Source organism: Bison bison, unplaced genomic scaffold (assembly GCF_000754665.1).
Source record: "Bison bison bison isolate TAMUID 2011002044 unplaced genomic scaffold, Bison_UMD1.0 scf7180017864293, whole genome shotgun sequence".
Taxonomy (NCBI): Eukaryota; Metazoa; Chordata; class Mammalia; order Artiodactyla; family Bovidae; genus Bison; species Bison bison.
This window is the reverse complement of record NW_011494865.1, coordinates 4,492,324-4,507,692: the sequence shown is the minus strand read 5'-3', so window position 1 is coordinate 4,507,692 and position 15,369 is coordinate 4,492,324.

The window sequence follows — 15,369 nt, the reverse complement described above, 5'->3', positions numbered from 1 at the left end:
GAGATAGTCAGGGACAGGGAAGCCTGGTGTCCTGTAGTCCACGGGGTCGCAAAGAGTTTGACATGACTTAGCAACCGAACAACAGCAATATCACAAACATTCAGTCTCTAGCAACTAGAGACCACCATGGCCCTCTAGTTAGCATTCAGCAGGAAGCAAAAGTAGAAAAGAGATGAGGTAGTAGCAGCATCTGAACAACTAGTGCTTTGGACCCATAGTCAGATCCCTAACAGAGAAATACGTTTTTGGTCTTTTCTATGTCCAGGCCCTCACTCCTCACTATAACATTCTCACAGTGCATCCAGCTCGCTGGCTACTCACTGGAGAAAAGATAAAGGTTAAGTGATTTTACTATTAAATAAAAATGAAAAAAAAAGGGCAATTAACTAAAACAACTAAGATAAAAACTAATAAATCTAGAGATAGTAGAAGGAAAGAATGAAAGATAAAAGCAGACATAAGCAAATTGGAAAAAAGAAAAACAATAGGATTGGTACGATAAATCAAAGAACTAACTCTTTTAAGAGACCAATAAAAGAGACAATCCTCTGGCAGGGTTACATAGAAAAAAAAAAAAAAAAAACTAGTAAATAGTTTTAGAAATACAAAAAGAATGAGAAACAAAGACATGAAAGAAGATTAAAGTTAAAAGCATGCTTTATTTAAATTTATGCTAATAAAATACTAACCAAAATAAGACAATAAAATCCACTCAAGATGAGGTCGAAAAATTCAAGGAGGCAAAAAGTTGAATAAAGAAGAAGCTGATAAAGAACTCTCCACGACTTTGCTGAGATGTGAACTCAGACGATTTGGATGGGGTTAGGAGTGGCAGAATCCCCTGGGCAGAGGAGCCTGGTAGGCTATCGTCTGTGGGGGTCACAAAGAGTCGGACACAACTGAGCAACTAACATTTTCACTTTTTCTAACACTTTTTAAAGGAAGAATTTCTATAGGATCGAGTTGTTTCCAGAACATAAAAAACTTTATAAGTGTCTTAAATAATTTTACAAACCAACCTACCCCTGGTAACCTAACCTGGTAATAGAAAGGGAGTATATAGAAATACTACATGCTAAAGTGTTTAAGAGCTGTTAAGTTAAGCTAACTGTGCTTAAGAACTATTGCACTTCTACTTTGGTAGATACACTATTTTTGGCTGTGCTGGGTCTTTGTTGCAGGGTGCAGGCTTTCTCTTGTTGTGGTGCATGGGCTTAGTGGCATGTGGGATCTTAGTTCCCTGACCAGGAACCAAACCCTAGAAGTAATGCCTCTCCCTGCCTGCTAAGCAGTGGCATATGATTTACCCAAGAAAACAAGTAGGGGACAGGGGTGGAGGTGGGTAAAGGCAATAGGTGAGTTTTGCTGCAAAAACAAAACAGAACGAAACTTTTCCCTTCCTATTTTGTAACCCTTAAATAAGACAGAAAGTGGAATACCACTGTATAATAAAAGAATAATATGACTAAATGTAGCTTAGTTCCACAAATCACAAATGCAAGGGTGGCTCAATATTAGAAGATGTTTGGATTCATCCCATTCATCCATCAAGAAGAACAATGAATCAACTAACAGAATTCAACTTTCTTCCTTCCTGTAATAATCCTGTTAAATTGGAGACAGACAGAGGCTTCATGTGAAAAATAATAAATTAGGAGTCTACAAAGGTCAAATGATGAATGCATTTTTACTAAAGTAGGGTGACGCAAGAATGCCTGGTGTTCCAACTCAATAGATTCTTAAATTCTGGAAGTTCTAGCTGAAGTGTGTCATACTCTGAGCCTGGGTTGAACCTGACCATCAGATATTCTATATTTGACTTGCCTGTTGTTTAAAACATTTGATTTCATTTTCAACATTTAAAAGGCTTATAGATTTCACATTTTAAAAACACCTGATCTTTGGTATATCTTTAAAAACATCTGACCATCGATCAACATGAGGCCTATTTCTCAAATGGCAGAGAATGGCTGAAGCTGATTAAGAACTTCTCCCTCTAGGCAAGACTTGTGCTCTGCCATTTGCCAGAGCCTCACTGGGCCCAGTTCGCTCATTTATGTTACTTCCCTGAGTCCCATGGACATCTGAATTCCTGAATCCTTGCAGAAGGCAAAAAATAGAAAAAAGGATGTAAACATTGAAAAGGAGACAAAACTATCATTTTAGGGGAATGAAGTGATGAGCTACCTGCAATAGCCAAAAGAATCAATGAAAAACCCTTAAAATGAATGACAGTTCAATAAGATGGCTTGCTGCTGCTAAGTTGCTTCAGTCGTGTCTGACTCTGTGTGATCCCATAGACGGCAGCCCACCAGGCTCCCCCGTCCCTGGGATTCTCCAGGCAAGAACACTGGAGTGGGTTGCCATTTCCTTCTCCAATGCATGAAAGTGAAAAGTGAAAGTGAAGTTGCTCAGTCATGTCCGACTCTTCGCAACCCCATGGACTACAGCCTACCAGGCTCCCCTGCCCATGGGATTTTCCAGGCAAGAGTAATGGAGTGGGGCGCCATTGCCTTCTCCAAATAAGATGGCCAGTTACCAAATCAATAAAAATTTATATGGCAGGGACTTCCCTGATGGTCCAGTAGTTAAGACTCTGTGTGCTCAATTCAGGGGGCCCGGGTTTGACCCCTGGTCAGGGAACTAGATCCCACATGCCACAACTAAGAGCCTACTTGTGGCAAAAAAAAGATTCTGTGTGCCACAACTAAAGATCCTGCACTCAGCAACAAAGATCCTATGTGCCACAACTAAGACCTGGAGCAGTAAAAAAAGAAAACTCATCCAGGGGCTGGGGGTGGAAAGAGAGTTTAGTTACCATTTGCAATAACAACAAATACCTTTGAGCTCACTTGGCAAGAAATGTGCAGCATTTATATGAATCAAACTATGAGATGCTACTGAAGAACATAAAAAATGATTTCAACACAAGAGAAGTAAAGCACACCATTTTCTTAAAATTGTTGTAAGGATGTCCATTTTTACCAAAAGAACATAAATGCAATACAACTCCAATGAAAAATCTAAACATAATTCTTTTGGGGAAACTTGACCAAGAGAGTCTTAAATGTTCATCTGGAGGAATAAATGTTTGAGGATAGCCAGCTAGCCAATAAAAATGTCAAAGAGTCTAATAATAGGGAAGCATCTGTTCAACAAATAATTAAAATTTATTATAAAATGATTAAACTTATATGATGATAGGAACAATCAGCAGAAAGAGAATTAAAAGCATAGAAATATACCCAAATGTACACATAAACCCAGTATAAGTAAGTCCTACTTCACATCAGCAGGTAAAGAAAACATCTTTTGTAGAGCTGTCATATGACCCAGCACCCCCAATCCTGGGCGTATACTCAGACAAAACTATAATTTGAAAAGACACATGTACCTTATGTTCATAGGAGCACTATTCAAAACAGTCAAGACATGGAAACAGTGTCGACAGATGAATGGATAAAGAAGATGTGGCACATATACATGCAATGGAATATTACTCAGCCAGAAAAAGAATGAAGTAATGCCATCTGCAGCCACATGGATGGACCTAGAGATGATCATACTAAATGAAGGCAGAGAGAGAAAGACTAATACCATATAATGTCACTTATATGTGAGATCTAAAATATGACACAAATGACCTTATTTACCAAAGAGCAACAGACTCACAGATTAGAGAACAAACTTATGGTTACTGGGTGGAAGCATGGGAGGAAGGGATAGTTCGGGAATTTGGAATGGACGTGTACACACTGCTTTATTTAAAATGAATACTGTAATTCTTACAAGTATATAAGAGAAAGAAAATTGGGTCAAAAAAGGGGAGATGACACCAATAGGCAATTCATACAAAGTGCTGGGTGGAGTGGGGAGGGAGAGAGAAAAACAAATGGCTGAGAAAAACAGATGAAAAAATTTACTCTCAATAGTAATTGAAGAAATACAAATTAAAATAGTGACATGACATTGAACTTGGGATACTGTTAATAAAAGTCACAACAATGCTATTCTTAGAGAGCCTGTGGGAGGCTGGGTTCTCATATCCTGCTGATGCGAATATAAATTGACAAAACCTTTTTGGAGAGCTGGATATGTCAAAAAGTAAAAACACGTTCTTACCCTTTGATTAGGAATTCCCATGTGTCAGAATTTATCCTGAGAACATTATCATGGATGTGCACAAAGGCTTAGTGTAGAAGAGACGCATGTCACCATTCCTTCTAATGAGGACAATTGGAAATGGAACCGGTTTGAAAAAGTCCAGGCCTGACATGAGTGTGTGAGAGCTACTCAGATTGGTCAGCGTCTCTCATGCACATTTGACGACTATTTTAGATTCCACCCACACAAGGAAATACTCTGTACCACTGAAATAATGTGGAAGAAGATTCATTATATAGAAAAACTGTATATAATAGCATCTATGGGAAGATTCCACTTTAACTGGATGGAATCACTGACTCGATGGACGTGAGTCTGAGTGAACTCCGGGAGTTGGTGATGGACAGGGAGGCCTGGTGTGCTTCGATTCATGGGGTCGCAAAGAGTCGGACACGACTGAGAGACTGAACTGAACTGAACTGAATAGGTAAACAGAGACAGGAAACAACCTAGGATACAGGTCAAAATGCCAGAAATGATATCTCTGGTTAGTAAAATTAGATATAGTTTTTTTGCCTACTCTTATTATTATATTTTCTGGGCTTCCCTGGTGGCTCAGACAGTAAAGAATCTGCCTGTAATGCTAGAGACCATCAAAGTACTGTTTACAATATCAAGAATCTTTGACCAACTCAAATGACTGGCAATGAGAGGGTGGCTGGATAAACTATGGGATGCTCATATAATAAAATATTATAGAGGAGCCCAAACAAATGAAAGACAGCAATGTGCAATAATAAGTGAATCTTAACAGCATAGTTTCTAAAAAATTACATATAGCATGATGTCTTTTCTATAAAATTAGGAACATATATACACATAAATAGACACATACACTTTTCTGAATGCATATAACATACATATAAAACAGTGAGACTAGATAAAAAGAAGGGCATACTGAACAGACATCAGGACCAGGGTCCACTTTGGCTTGGGAGAAGCAGGTAAATAGAGTAGGGGTAGATCTACATGGTTAGATGCAGGTTATAATCTTACTGTCAAGGTTCTAGCTTTTTTGGTTAAAAAAAAATTTGTTTTGTTTTTTAAAAACCCTGCTCTCCCACTGCAGGAGGCGCAGGTTGGATCCTTGGTCTGGGAACTAAAATCCCACATGCCACATGGTGTGGCCAAAAAAATCAAATCAAATAATGGAGCATATATGAAAAAAAGTAATTAAAGCAGGTCATGCACGGATCAATCGGAGAAGGCAATGGCACCCCACTCCAATACTCCTGCCTGGAAAATCCCATGGACGGAGGAGCCTGGTAGGCTGCAGTCCATGGGGTCGCTGAGGGTCGGACACGACTGAGCGACTTCACTTTCACTTTTCACTTTCATTCATTGGAGAAGGAAATGGCAACCCACTCCAGTGTTCTTGCCTGGAGAATCCCAGGGACGGGGGAGCCTGGTGGGTTGCCGTCTATGGGGTCCCACAGAGTCGGACACGACTGAAGTGACTTAGCAGCAGCAGCAGCAGCAGCACGGATCAATGGTGATGCATTTCATGAACCAAGGATATTAATAAATTATGCACTTCTGTGTATCAGGCATCCAATAAGAAAGAAAAACCTATGTTAAATGAAAGTTAGAACATGATAAAGGAAACACAATTATTAACTAGAGGAAACATAGGGAGCTGGAGTCTGGACGACAGATTGAAGATTCAGTCTGAAGGCATACATCAAAAGTTTGGAGCGCCTACTGCAAACTATATGCAAAGGTATCATCTAAAACTGCACTAAGAAGTAAGTTAAACAGACCTACCTGGGGCTTGTTTTTGTTTTTATACAAGTTCTCTTCCATTTCAAAAGCATCCTCTGATACCACTCAGTGAAACCAGGGAATAGCCCCAAGACCCTCAGCAACTGAAGACATTGGTTCCTCGGCTTTTTTCAAGACAACTAAGCTCTCACGTCAGCTGGAAAGACTCGTCTCCTGCTATCTTATTCCTACAAGGCATTAAATGTGAAATAAGGCCTTGCTGGGCAGTTTGCCACAAAGTCTACTTTTACAGCCTCGGTAACCTATGCTCATGGCATCTCAGAACTCTGCAATGCATATCACAGTGCTTGGAAGGTTTGGTCATTTCCAGCAATGAGTATGTGTGTGTTTAATCTAAGTAATACTCTCCTGTCATTCCATTATTACAAATACAAAAGCTGGCTCTGCTTTTAGGGTTCTTTTAAGATCTGGGGAAGAAAAAAAAAAAAACAACAACCTGTAACTCCAGCCTCTGGGCCGTATTCTACTTACTGTCTGTCACATAGTAGGTGCTTCCTGAGTGTTTTGCTGAGTTCACTGGCACTGTTTTCCCAATAATGATGTTGAAGACCCTGGCTTTCAAGAGTAAACACTTGTTCAGTGAGTCATCCTTTCTACAGATCCTGTTTATACAGGCACACCTTGTTTTACTGTGCCTCACAGATATTGCAGGTTTTTTTTTACATATTGAAAGTCTGTGGCAACCCTGTGTCAATCATGTCTACTGGCATTTTCCCAACAGCATCTGCTCACTTCATGCCTTGGTGTCACATTTTGGTAATTCTGGCAATATTTCTAGATCTTTCTTTATAATATTTGTTATGGTGGTCTGTGATCCACGGTCTTTGATGTTACTGCCATGACTTATAGAAGGCTCAGGTGATGGTGAGCATATTTCAGCAATAAAGTATTCTTTAATTAAAGTACATATATCATTTTTTAGACATTATGCTATTGGACACTTAACAGACCACAGTACAGTATAAACATAACCTTTAACCCCAAATTCATGTGACTTGCTTTATTATGATACTTGCTTTATTGAGGTTGTCTGGAACTAAACCTATGGTATTTTGAAGGCATGTCTATATAGCAAGAAGCAATCTAAAAAGGATGAATATATTTATGGGGAAAGTATGTCAGAAGAATAGTTGAAATTTGGGACTGTCTTTGGATGTTAAGGACACATTGCTGTTGTATGTGAGATCAGCCACTATGTCCAGGACACACCTTCAGAGTAAGTTCAGAATCCAGGGAGTCAGAAAATAACACACACACACACACACACACACACACACAGAGTTAGTGACAGAGAGATGAAGAGATTACGACAAAGCCCTCCTACATTAATGACCCTCTTGTACAGATGACAGTCAAATTTTCCAAATCATTTTGTTTTGTCCATCGAATTTGGTCACCAAAAGACAGCAGCAGACAGGCGGAACAATGAAAGAAATAATTAAAACCTTACCCGAAAGGTTATCAGCCAGAAGCAGGAATTATCGAGAGAATCTCTCTAGGTGGAGGATGGAAAAGTCACTTTTCCTGTCCACCACGGGTGTGTTATCTGAAAGGAGAAAAATATCACATACTTTTCAGAAGAAGCTCATGGGCCAGCCCACGCAGAAACTCATATTCATATTTTCCCAATTGAGGTCGATCACATCTAAAAACATCTGGACCGCCCCTCCCTTCACTGTGGCTCTTGATTAGCCCCACCTGCCAAGCCACTTGGTTCTTTTTTGCCATCTAAGCACATATGTGTTCATTTTCCCCTAAATTAACTTGCTCGTGGGTTTGCTGGGGTCCAAGTGTTAAGTCATTTCACGTGTGCGGCACCGCCCATCCGCGCAGTACAAGTGGGTGCAGTTACGCTGTTGGCTTGACCTGACTTGTATTTGCTGAAATGGAAAGGCACCCGGGGCATAAACAGATGTCTCCAGTCTCAAGGCTGCTAGGGAGCGGGTGGAGGCAGGCACAGGGAAGGGCCTTCTTTTTGTCTTTGCTCCCCAGCATCTGTTCCTCTCCAAATTTGTTGCCGGTCTGTGCTTTACCTATTCCTGCAGTCATGTGTCAGTTAAAAAAAAAAAAAAAAAAAGAAAAAAAAGCTCACCTACCAAATACACTCCAGGAGTGTGGGATCAGCACACCAGTGTTAGGTGTGTACACTTCATCTGTGTTTGCACCCAAACACAAAGCAACAGGGGCTTCCCTGGTGGCTCAGATGGCAAAGAATCTGTCTGCAGTGCTGGAGACCTGGGTTTGATCCCTGGGTAGGAAGATCCCCAGGAGAGGGGAATGGCAACCCACTCTAGTACTCTTGCCTGGAGATATTCCATGGACCAAGGAGCCTGATGGGCTATAGTCCATGGAGTCACAAAGAATCCGCCACGACTGAGCGACTAACACTTTCACTTTTCACAAAGCCACAGATGGGTATGGATGAGACAGTGAGGGTGGATACCAAGAGCTTCAGGATAAATCACCATAAAAATGGGTTGGCCGGTGTTTTTTTTTTTTATTCCACCAAAGTGTTAACTGTGTTTATTTCTTAAAAAATATTTGTGGTATAATTTACATACAATAAATAGCACATAGGGAAATTGTATTTCCTGAATGATAACTGGCAACGTTTATGTTGTGACATCATCACTGTAAGAGTTTGGACATTTCCATCAACTCCAAATGAGTTTCCATGTATGCATGGCCAGTTTTTCAGTTTGGAAACCTTTTTGGTTTTGAGGGAATTGGAGCTCATCTAGGAGTCCAGGGCTTACCATGGGGTCACTGATAATGTTGAAGAAATCAACAGCAACCTCACCTAGTTCCCGACACCCCTACCCCGACTCCCGCCTCCGCCCCAAATCCACTGCTTCCGCAGGAAAAACAATCCCTCTGACCAACAAAAGACTTGGGACTTCCAGCATGACTCACCCTCAGTCCTGGGGCGCGTACTCGGCTTCTGATAAGAGGCAGTCAATCTGTCCTCCGTTTGTTTATAATGAGTCATGCTGGAAATCAGGCAGCTCCTTTTTTTTCCCCCCTGCCATGTCAGGATTGGGCAAGAATTAGAGGCAGATACACCACCATTCAAGTGCAGTCATCCTTAAAGTGTCCGGTGACTCAATGGGGCCCCCTACTGGTGGAGACAGGGAGGGCCACGTCGTGGAGCGAAGGTCTGTCTTTCTCACACTTGAAGGCCAGATCTTACCGACTTGCAGATTGATAAGAGAAGTAGGAAAACGCAACCGAGTTTTCTGTGCATCCTGCCCACTACCCCCAACTATTAGCGGCAGAGTGGAGCGTGAGTCACAATTTGCAGCCGGTGTATACACTGGAGCGATTAGCCACATAATTGCTTCAGTGATGAACCTTCCCCCAGCTGCAACCCGCCTCCCTCGCCGAGAATTCTGCCAACAGTCTCAGTGGCAGGAATACTGAAGGCCGAGGTTTACAAAGCGGGAGTTGTGATTCTTCTAGCTAGTGCCCTCTTGGCCCCGATTTAAAATTCCTGCACACGAATCTGAGGGGAGCAGGGGAGAGGTTTCAACTAGAATTGATGTCATGATCAAGCCAACGTAAAATAGATTGATCTGCTGCTTCAAGGTACTGAGGCAAAGCGCTCTGTTTGGAGAACAAATCACCATAGCAACTCAGCCGCCCCAGTTACAGTAGGCGCGCAGGACGACCAAAATAAAAATCCTTACCAAGTCTCAGGATTGGCTCGTGAGAGCTGCTCAACAGACTTTCAGTTTCCAGACAGCATGAGCCAGCATGTATTTAGGTTTCCTAAACTGCTGAAAGGGACGCTTTAAATAATAATAGAACTATCCAGCCAGGTTACAAACAGAGGGGTTCTGGGCTGTCCCTACTTTCAGCTTAACACACAAGCAGACCTCAGTGCCAAGCAGCAGCATTTGTCGTTGAAACAGACTTTGGAAAAGGGCTCATTGTTACTTATTGTGGCTTGCCAGTTCCGTTCCAAGTTGGGGGTACATGGTACTCTAAACGCTGATTTTTAAGAAGAGCCAAATCTGTATGAAAACAGGTTTTCTGTAGGTGTGAAAGGAAGAAAGGCAAAACCGCTCTTTCTTTCCTCCACCCCCAGGATCCCAAGCACTGGGCTTGGAGTCCATTAATTATCTGCCTTCTCTCCAGCATCTGCCTTCTCTCACTTGGCTTTGTTCCTTCTGATCACCAACAGACAAAATCGCCTTGGCCATGGTACTTGCCCATTCTCCTCTTCATCCACACTGCCCAGGGCTTCCTTTGGCCTCTCAGTCTGGTACCTGTCCAGAGCTCCCTGCAACCACCATCCGGGACGCCCAGTGTTCTCTGCCTGCTGTACACCCAGGCAATAAGCATTCCTACTGCTCCACTCCTAATCCCAAGGGCCATTCCCTTGAAGTTCTCTCCTGCCTTTGATTCTGGTTGCTGCATGATTCAGAATCTTCTTTTTGTAGTCTGTCTCCTCTGTTGTCTCACCTCCTAAATTTAGGCACTTTTTAAGTCCTATCTGTTTCATACTTGCTTTAACCATTTATCTGATCTCTTCAATTCTCATTTCTAAGCAAATATCTACTACATTTTCAGCTGAGACTGTTTGCTTATAGATTATATCAAAACCAACCCTATCAAAACTGAATTTAATCTCCCCAACACAATTGGATCCTTCTCCAGGCTCTGTTAACAGCGCCATCATTTCCTAAGGCTTAAAGGTTAGGTGTTATTCAGACTCTTCCTAGGCAGATATTTTCGTTGCCACATTCCATTGACTGCCCATTGATGCTTCTTCCATTTGTGTCCTTCTTTCCATTTCCAAAGCTACTATCTGAGTTCTGGTCATCATCCCACCAGACCTGTTGCTGAAATTGCTACAACTTCTGAAATGGTGTTTTCACATCCAGCCCTTCTTCAAGACAGTAGAAAGTAGGCTTTGGAGTTGGACTTCCATCTCTGCCATTTACTTTCACTGTGCCTTTACTTTCATAATCCCTAACTCTTAAGTCTCTTTACCTGTAAAACAGGTATAAATCCATACTTTGAGGTGTGAGGATTTAATGGGGGTACCATATGTGAAGGACAGAGAAGCCTGGTGTGCTGCAGCCCATGGAGTTACAAAGAGTCAGACACGACTCAGTGGCTGAACAACAACATATGTACAATGTCTGGTGCGCTTTAAACGCTCAACTGATGCTAGTTCCTTTCCATTTCAAACTTACTACCAGACCGAAGCCTTAAAACAGACTTCCTAGTCACGCCCTTCTCGTACTCAAACATACGTTTTTCTACCAAAATAAGGACAAACTCCTTGAGCCTAGCACTTGAGAGACTTGCATAATATGGCCCCCGTGTCTTGCTCCAACTCTGCTGTTCATGACTCTTTCTTTAAACACCATCTGCTCCTTTGCTGGTGCTCTGGACTTGGACTTAAGTGCATTGTCTGCATCTCTGTCTGATGAAATTCTAGCTGTTCTTTAAGACTCATCTCAAATTCTATCTTCTCTCTGAGGCCATCCCTGCTTCCTACCATCGGATATGACATCTTTCTCTGGCCCCTGGAACACTTATCCCTCTCTGGTGGCATTTTTATTATTCTGCTTGGCTCATGTTCTTTGAATTCTCTTTACTGCACGACTGAATGTCCTTGATGGCACAGACTGTTACTGCACCGAGCCGAGAGTCCTCCGCCTTATGCAATAAACGCCTTATGCCAAAAACAAACCTGCCTGGTCACGCTTCCCTTTGTCTACTGAGCTTTCTTCTTCCTGAAGTTTCTGTTGGGTGACACCCTTCCCAGAAACAAAGTTGCACAGGGAAGCAAATCGCTCACTCAGTGAAAGGCGTTCTCTCGGACACCAAAGTTCTGGAGCTCATCGTTACGGGAAAAGTGTCCCTGAATATCCTCTCAAATAATCCACGTCACCATTGCATCAGACCCAGTTTATTTACTGTTTTCATAAATCCCAGGGAATTCCCTTGTTTGAAATCACAGCTTGGTTTTGTTTACTTGTCTCTCAGGCCCTCAGGGAGCACTGTTCTTTCGATGTAGAAAAAACTTCAGGCAAATGGATCCTTGGGAATGTCTAAAATTTTTTTCCTCATTCATTAATCAGCCTTTTTAACACTGATAATACAACACAGAAAAGGAACTCAGATTAAAGATTCAGTTGAGTGTTTGTAAACAATGAAAAACATAGGTCTACTGAGCCAGCATCTTAAAATGTATCTATGGTTCTTAAATATTTAATCGATTTATAGTTTTTGATATTAGTGTCCTAGTTCTAAAGTACAGTTCTTAAATATGTGTACATATATTATGTGTGTGCACATGTGTTCGTGCTGTCGATTCAGTTGTCTCTCTTTGCAATCCCATGGACCTTAGGCCGCCAGGCTCCCCTGTCCATGGGATTTCTCAGGCAAGAATACTAGAGTGGGTTGCCATTTCCTCCTCCAGGGGATCTTCCCCACCCAGAGATAGAACCTGCATCTCCTGCATTGAACATGGATTCTTTACTACTGAGCCACCAGGGAAGCCATATTGTATGTGAATATATATATATATATATTTCCTCATTCATTAATCAGTCTCTTTAACACTGATAATACAACATAGAAAAGGAACTCAGATTAAAGATTCAGTTGAGCTTCATTAAAATGAGAAACAGAGGTTCACTGGAAGGTTTAATTTATACTTTCTAGTTTACAAAGTTTCATTTTAGGATGAATGAGGCTCGAAATATGGTTTCATCATTATATGGGAGCTCCTGTTGGCAACATCATTTGCAAAGTACAATTTTCAAAAGGTTAAATATATGGGCTCTCATACAAACAGAAAAATAACAGAAGTTTTTTTTTTTTTTAATTCAATCCCATTAATGAGGAAACCAGTTAGATATTGACTGAGTTAAGAGAAAATTGAAGGACCTGGAGATTTGTAGCTAGCTGGTCAAAGGAATGTAGAAATAAATTTACTAACAAATGCAAAATTGGCTAATGTCCCACCAGACGATAACCTTTGTGATGTTACTGGACAAGACTCATCTGTAGAGCTATCAGCTTTCTGCAAGTTAACCTCTATTCTCTATAAGCACGCAAAATAGTGTTCCTAAGCAGTCAGCAAAAGGTTCACAACTCTAGAAAGTCAGATAATCCCTGGGCAGCAGAGGTCACTAGACAATACCCAGGTCTGCAGAGAAGAGGTGCTCAGTATCTCGTTGACCTGTTTCCATGTTTTGCGTATTTGCTCTGCACACTCTTCTCTTGAGAGGCATGGAAACAAACCAATCTGCTTTCTCTATATTTGTTATTAGATTTAGGAAAGGAGACACAAAACATAGTTCCCCACTCTCCACTGGGCCCTCCTTTGCCCTCAAGTTTTTCATTATGAGCTCTGGAATCCAAGAGCTTGAGTTGAAATCACGGTTCCACTATTTATGTGATGACTTTGGGAAAAATTACCTCTATGCCTCAGTTTCGTCACTGTAAAAGAAAATTTTAAGTATCTGTAACTTTATGGCTTTGCCATGAGTTAAAAGAGATAAAGCACAACTGCTAATAAATTTGAGTTATATTCCTACTAAGGGTTTGATGCCTGGGTTGGGTTACAGTGCATGGGGCAGCGGAGAGTTGGACGTGACTGAGCAACTTAACACCTTCACTTTACCAGGGCTCATTATTCCACCAAAGTGTTGATTGGGACATAAACATTTTGAGAAATAAACTGACACTATACATTAAAGAGGGTTTAGGTTCTACATTTTAAAGCAGAAGCAAAATAACTGTTGGTCTTTCAGTCGTGTCCAACTCTTTGCAACTCTATGGACTGAAGCCCGCCAGGCTCCTCTGTCCATGGAATTTTGGGTGGCCATTCCCTTCTCTAGGGGATCTTTTCCACCCAGGGATCAAACCCGGGTCTCCTGCATTGGCAGGTGGATTATTTACCATCTGAGCCCCCATGGAAGCTCAAAATAATTAAATCATCCAAATGAGCAAATTAGTAAACTAATAACTTAAATTCTTGTTTCAGAAGAATAATTTACTTCTTTCAACTTTGATGTTAAAGGGACAAAAATGTCTGAGTCATGGGTGGCAAGAATTAACCTTTGTTGAGTTGGTGTCCCAGGCACTGTGCTTATGACACATTCATTACACTGTCAACACACGAGTATTTTCAGAAGAATCATTTTTTCTCCCTCCTTAAGGACACATGCTACAAAATGAAAAGCAGCAAAGGAAAATAACCAGAAGAAAAATACACTGGAGCCTTAGAAAGTGGGCTTCCCAAGCAAGTCAAATGCCAAAGCAGTGGTTCAAAGCACATTTCAGCTTTAATCACTTATTCTGTATGAAAAACTAATTAAATATTCTCTATAGTTTTAAATTAAATGTACCAACACATTGGTAACTATCATGTACTGGGAATGTACTCCTTCCCACTCCACTTGGTTGTTTTTATTTTGCCCACAGAATGTTGAAATACTGAATAAATACACATTTTATTAAAACATACACAAACAACTCTGTCACAAATTGATATAAATGGTTAGGTATCCCTCCCATCCCAATTTTGGCTTATATAACCTTGAATCAAAAACACAACAGTGGTGTAGGCCACCAAAAAACTATGGGTAAAGATGGTAGACTAAGGACTGAGGCTCAGAATCAGACAGGAAATAGCTATAAACCAAAATAGAAAGCAAAATAATGAAGAGAAGTGACAACTCATGTTGAAGTCTGGGTAAGTTTTAATAGGCTCAAGCCTGAGAAAAGAATTTTCCTAAAATGTTGGTTCTTAAGGGGACATTCCTAGGTTCAACTGAACACAAAAGAGAAGGGAATTTCCCTAAAGAAGTTTTCTGAGCCAGAAGAAAATCAAATTATGCTTGAAAAACAAAAGCAAAGACTAATAATGCCTGTCTTTCTCCCCCACCCACCTCTCCGGATTCACTTCAGTGTAGGTTTTCCTGCTGGAGGCCATCTATTAACTCCATACTCTGTTTTCTCAACACGACCAAATCTAGTCTTAACCTTCTGTGTCTCAGAGGGTTGATAAATGAGATAATTGTTTTCAGTCCTCTCATGAGCTGGGAAACTACAATCTGGATGTACCCAAACATATGCAGACACAGATATACTAAGCCTCAGATTAAAGAAACAGTAACTGATTGCCAAAAGGATATTATTTATAGCCACTATTAAAAATGATTTCTTATATATAATTTGAGAAAGTATCAAGAGAGGCACTGTGATTTAAACAAAACTGAAAACCATTTCTCACAATATTTCATGTACTGAAAGTTTTGTGCAAAAAACTTATAAACTAGAATAATGCTGGTCTTGAGTTCTTAAAAAAAGGTTTTAAAAAAGCTAAGCATAAGTTCTTAATTGGGTATTTGTGATTTTGGAAAAAAAAAAAAGGGCAAAGCTAATAAAATGCTGCTA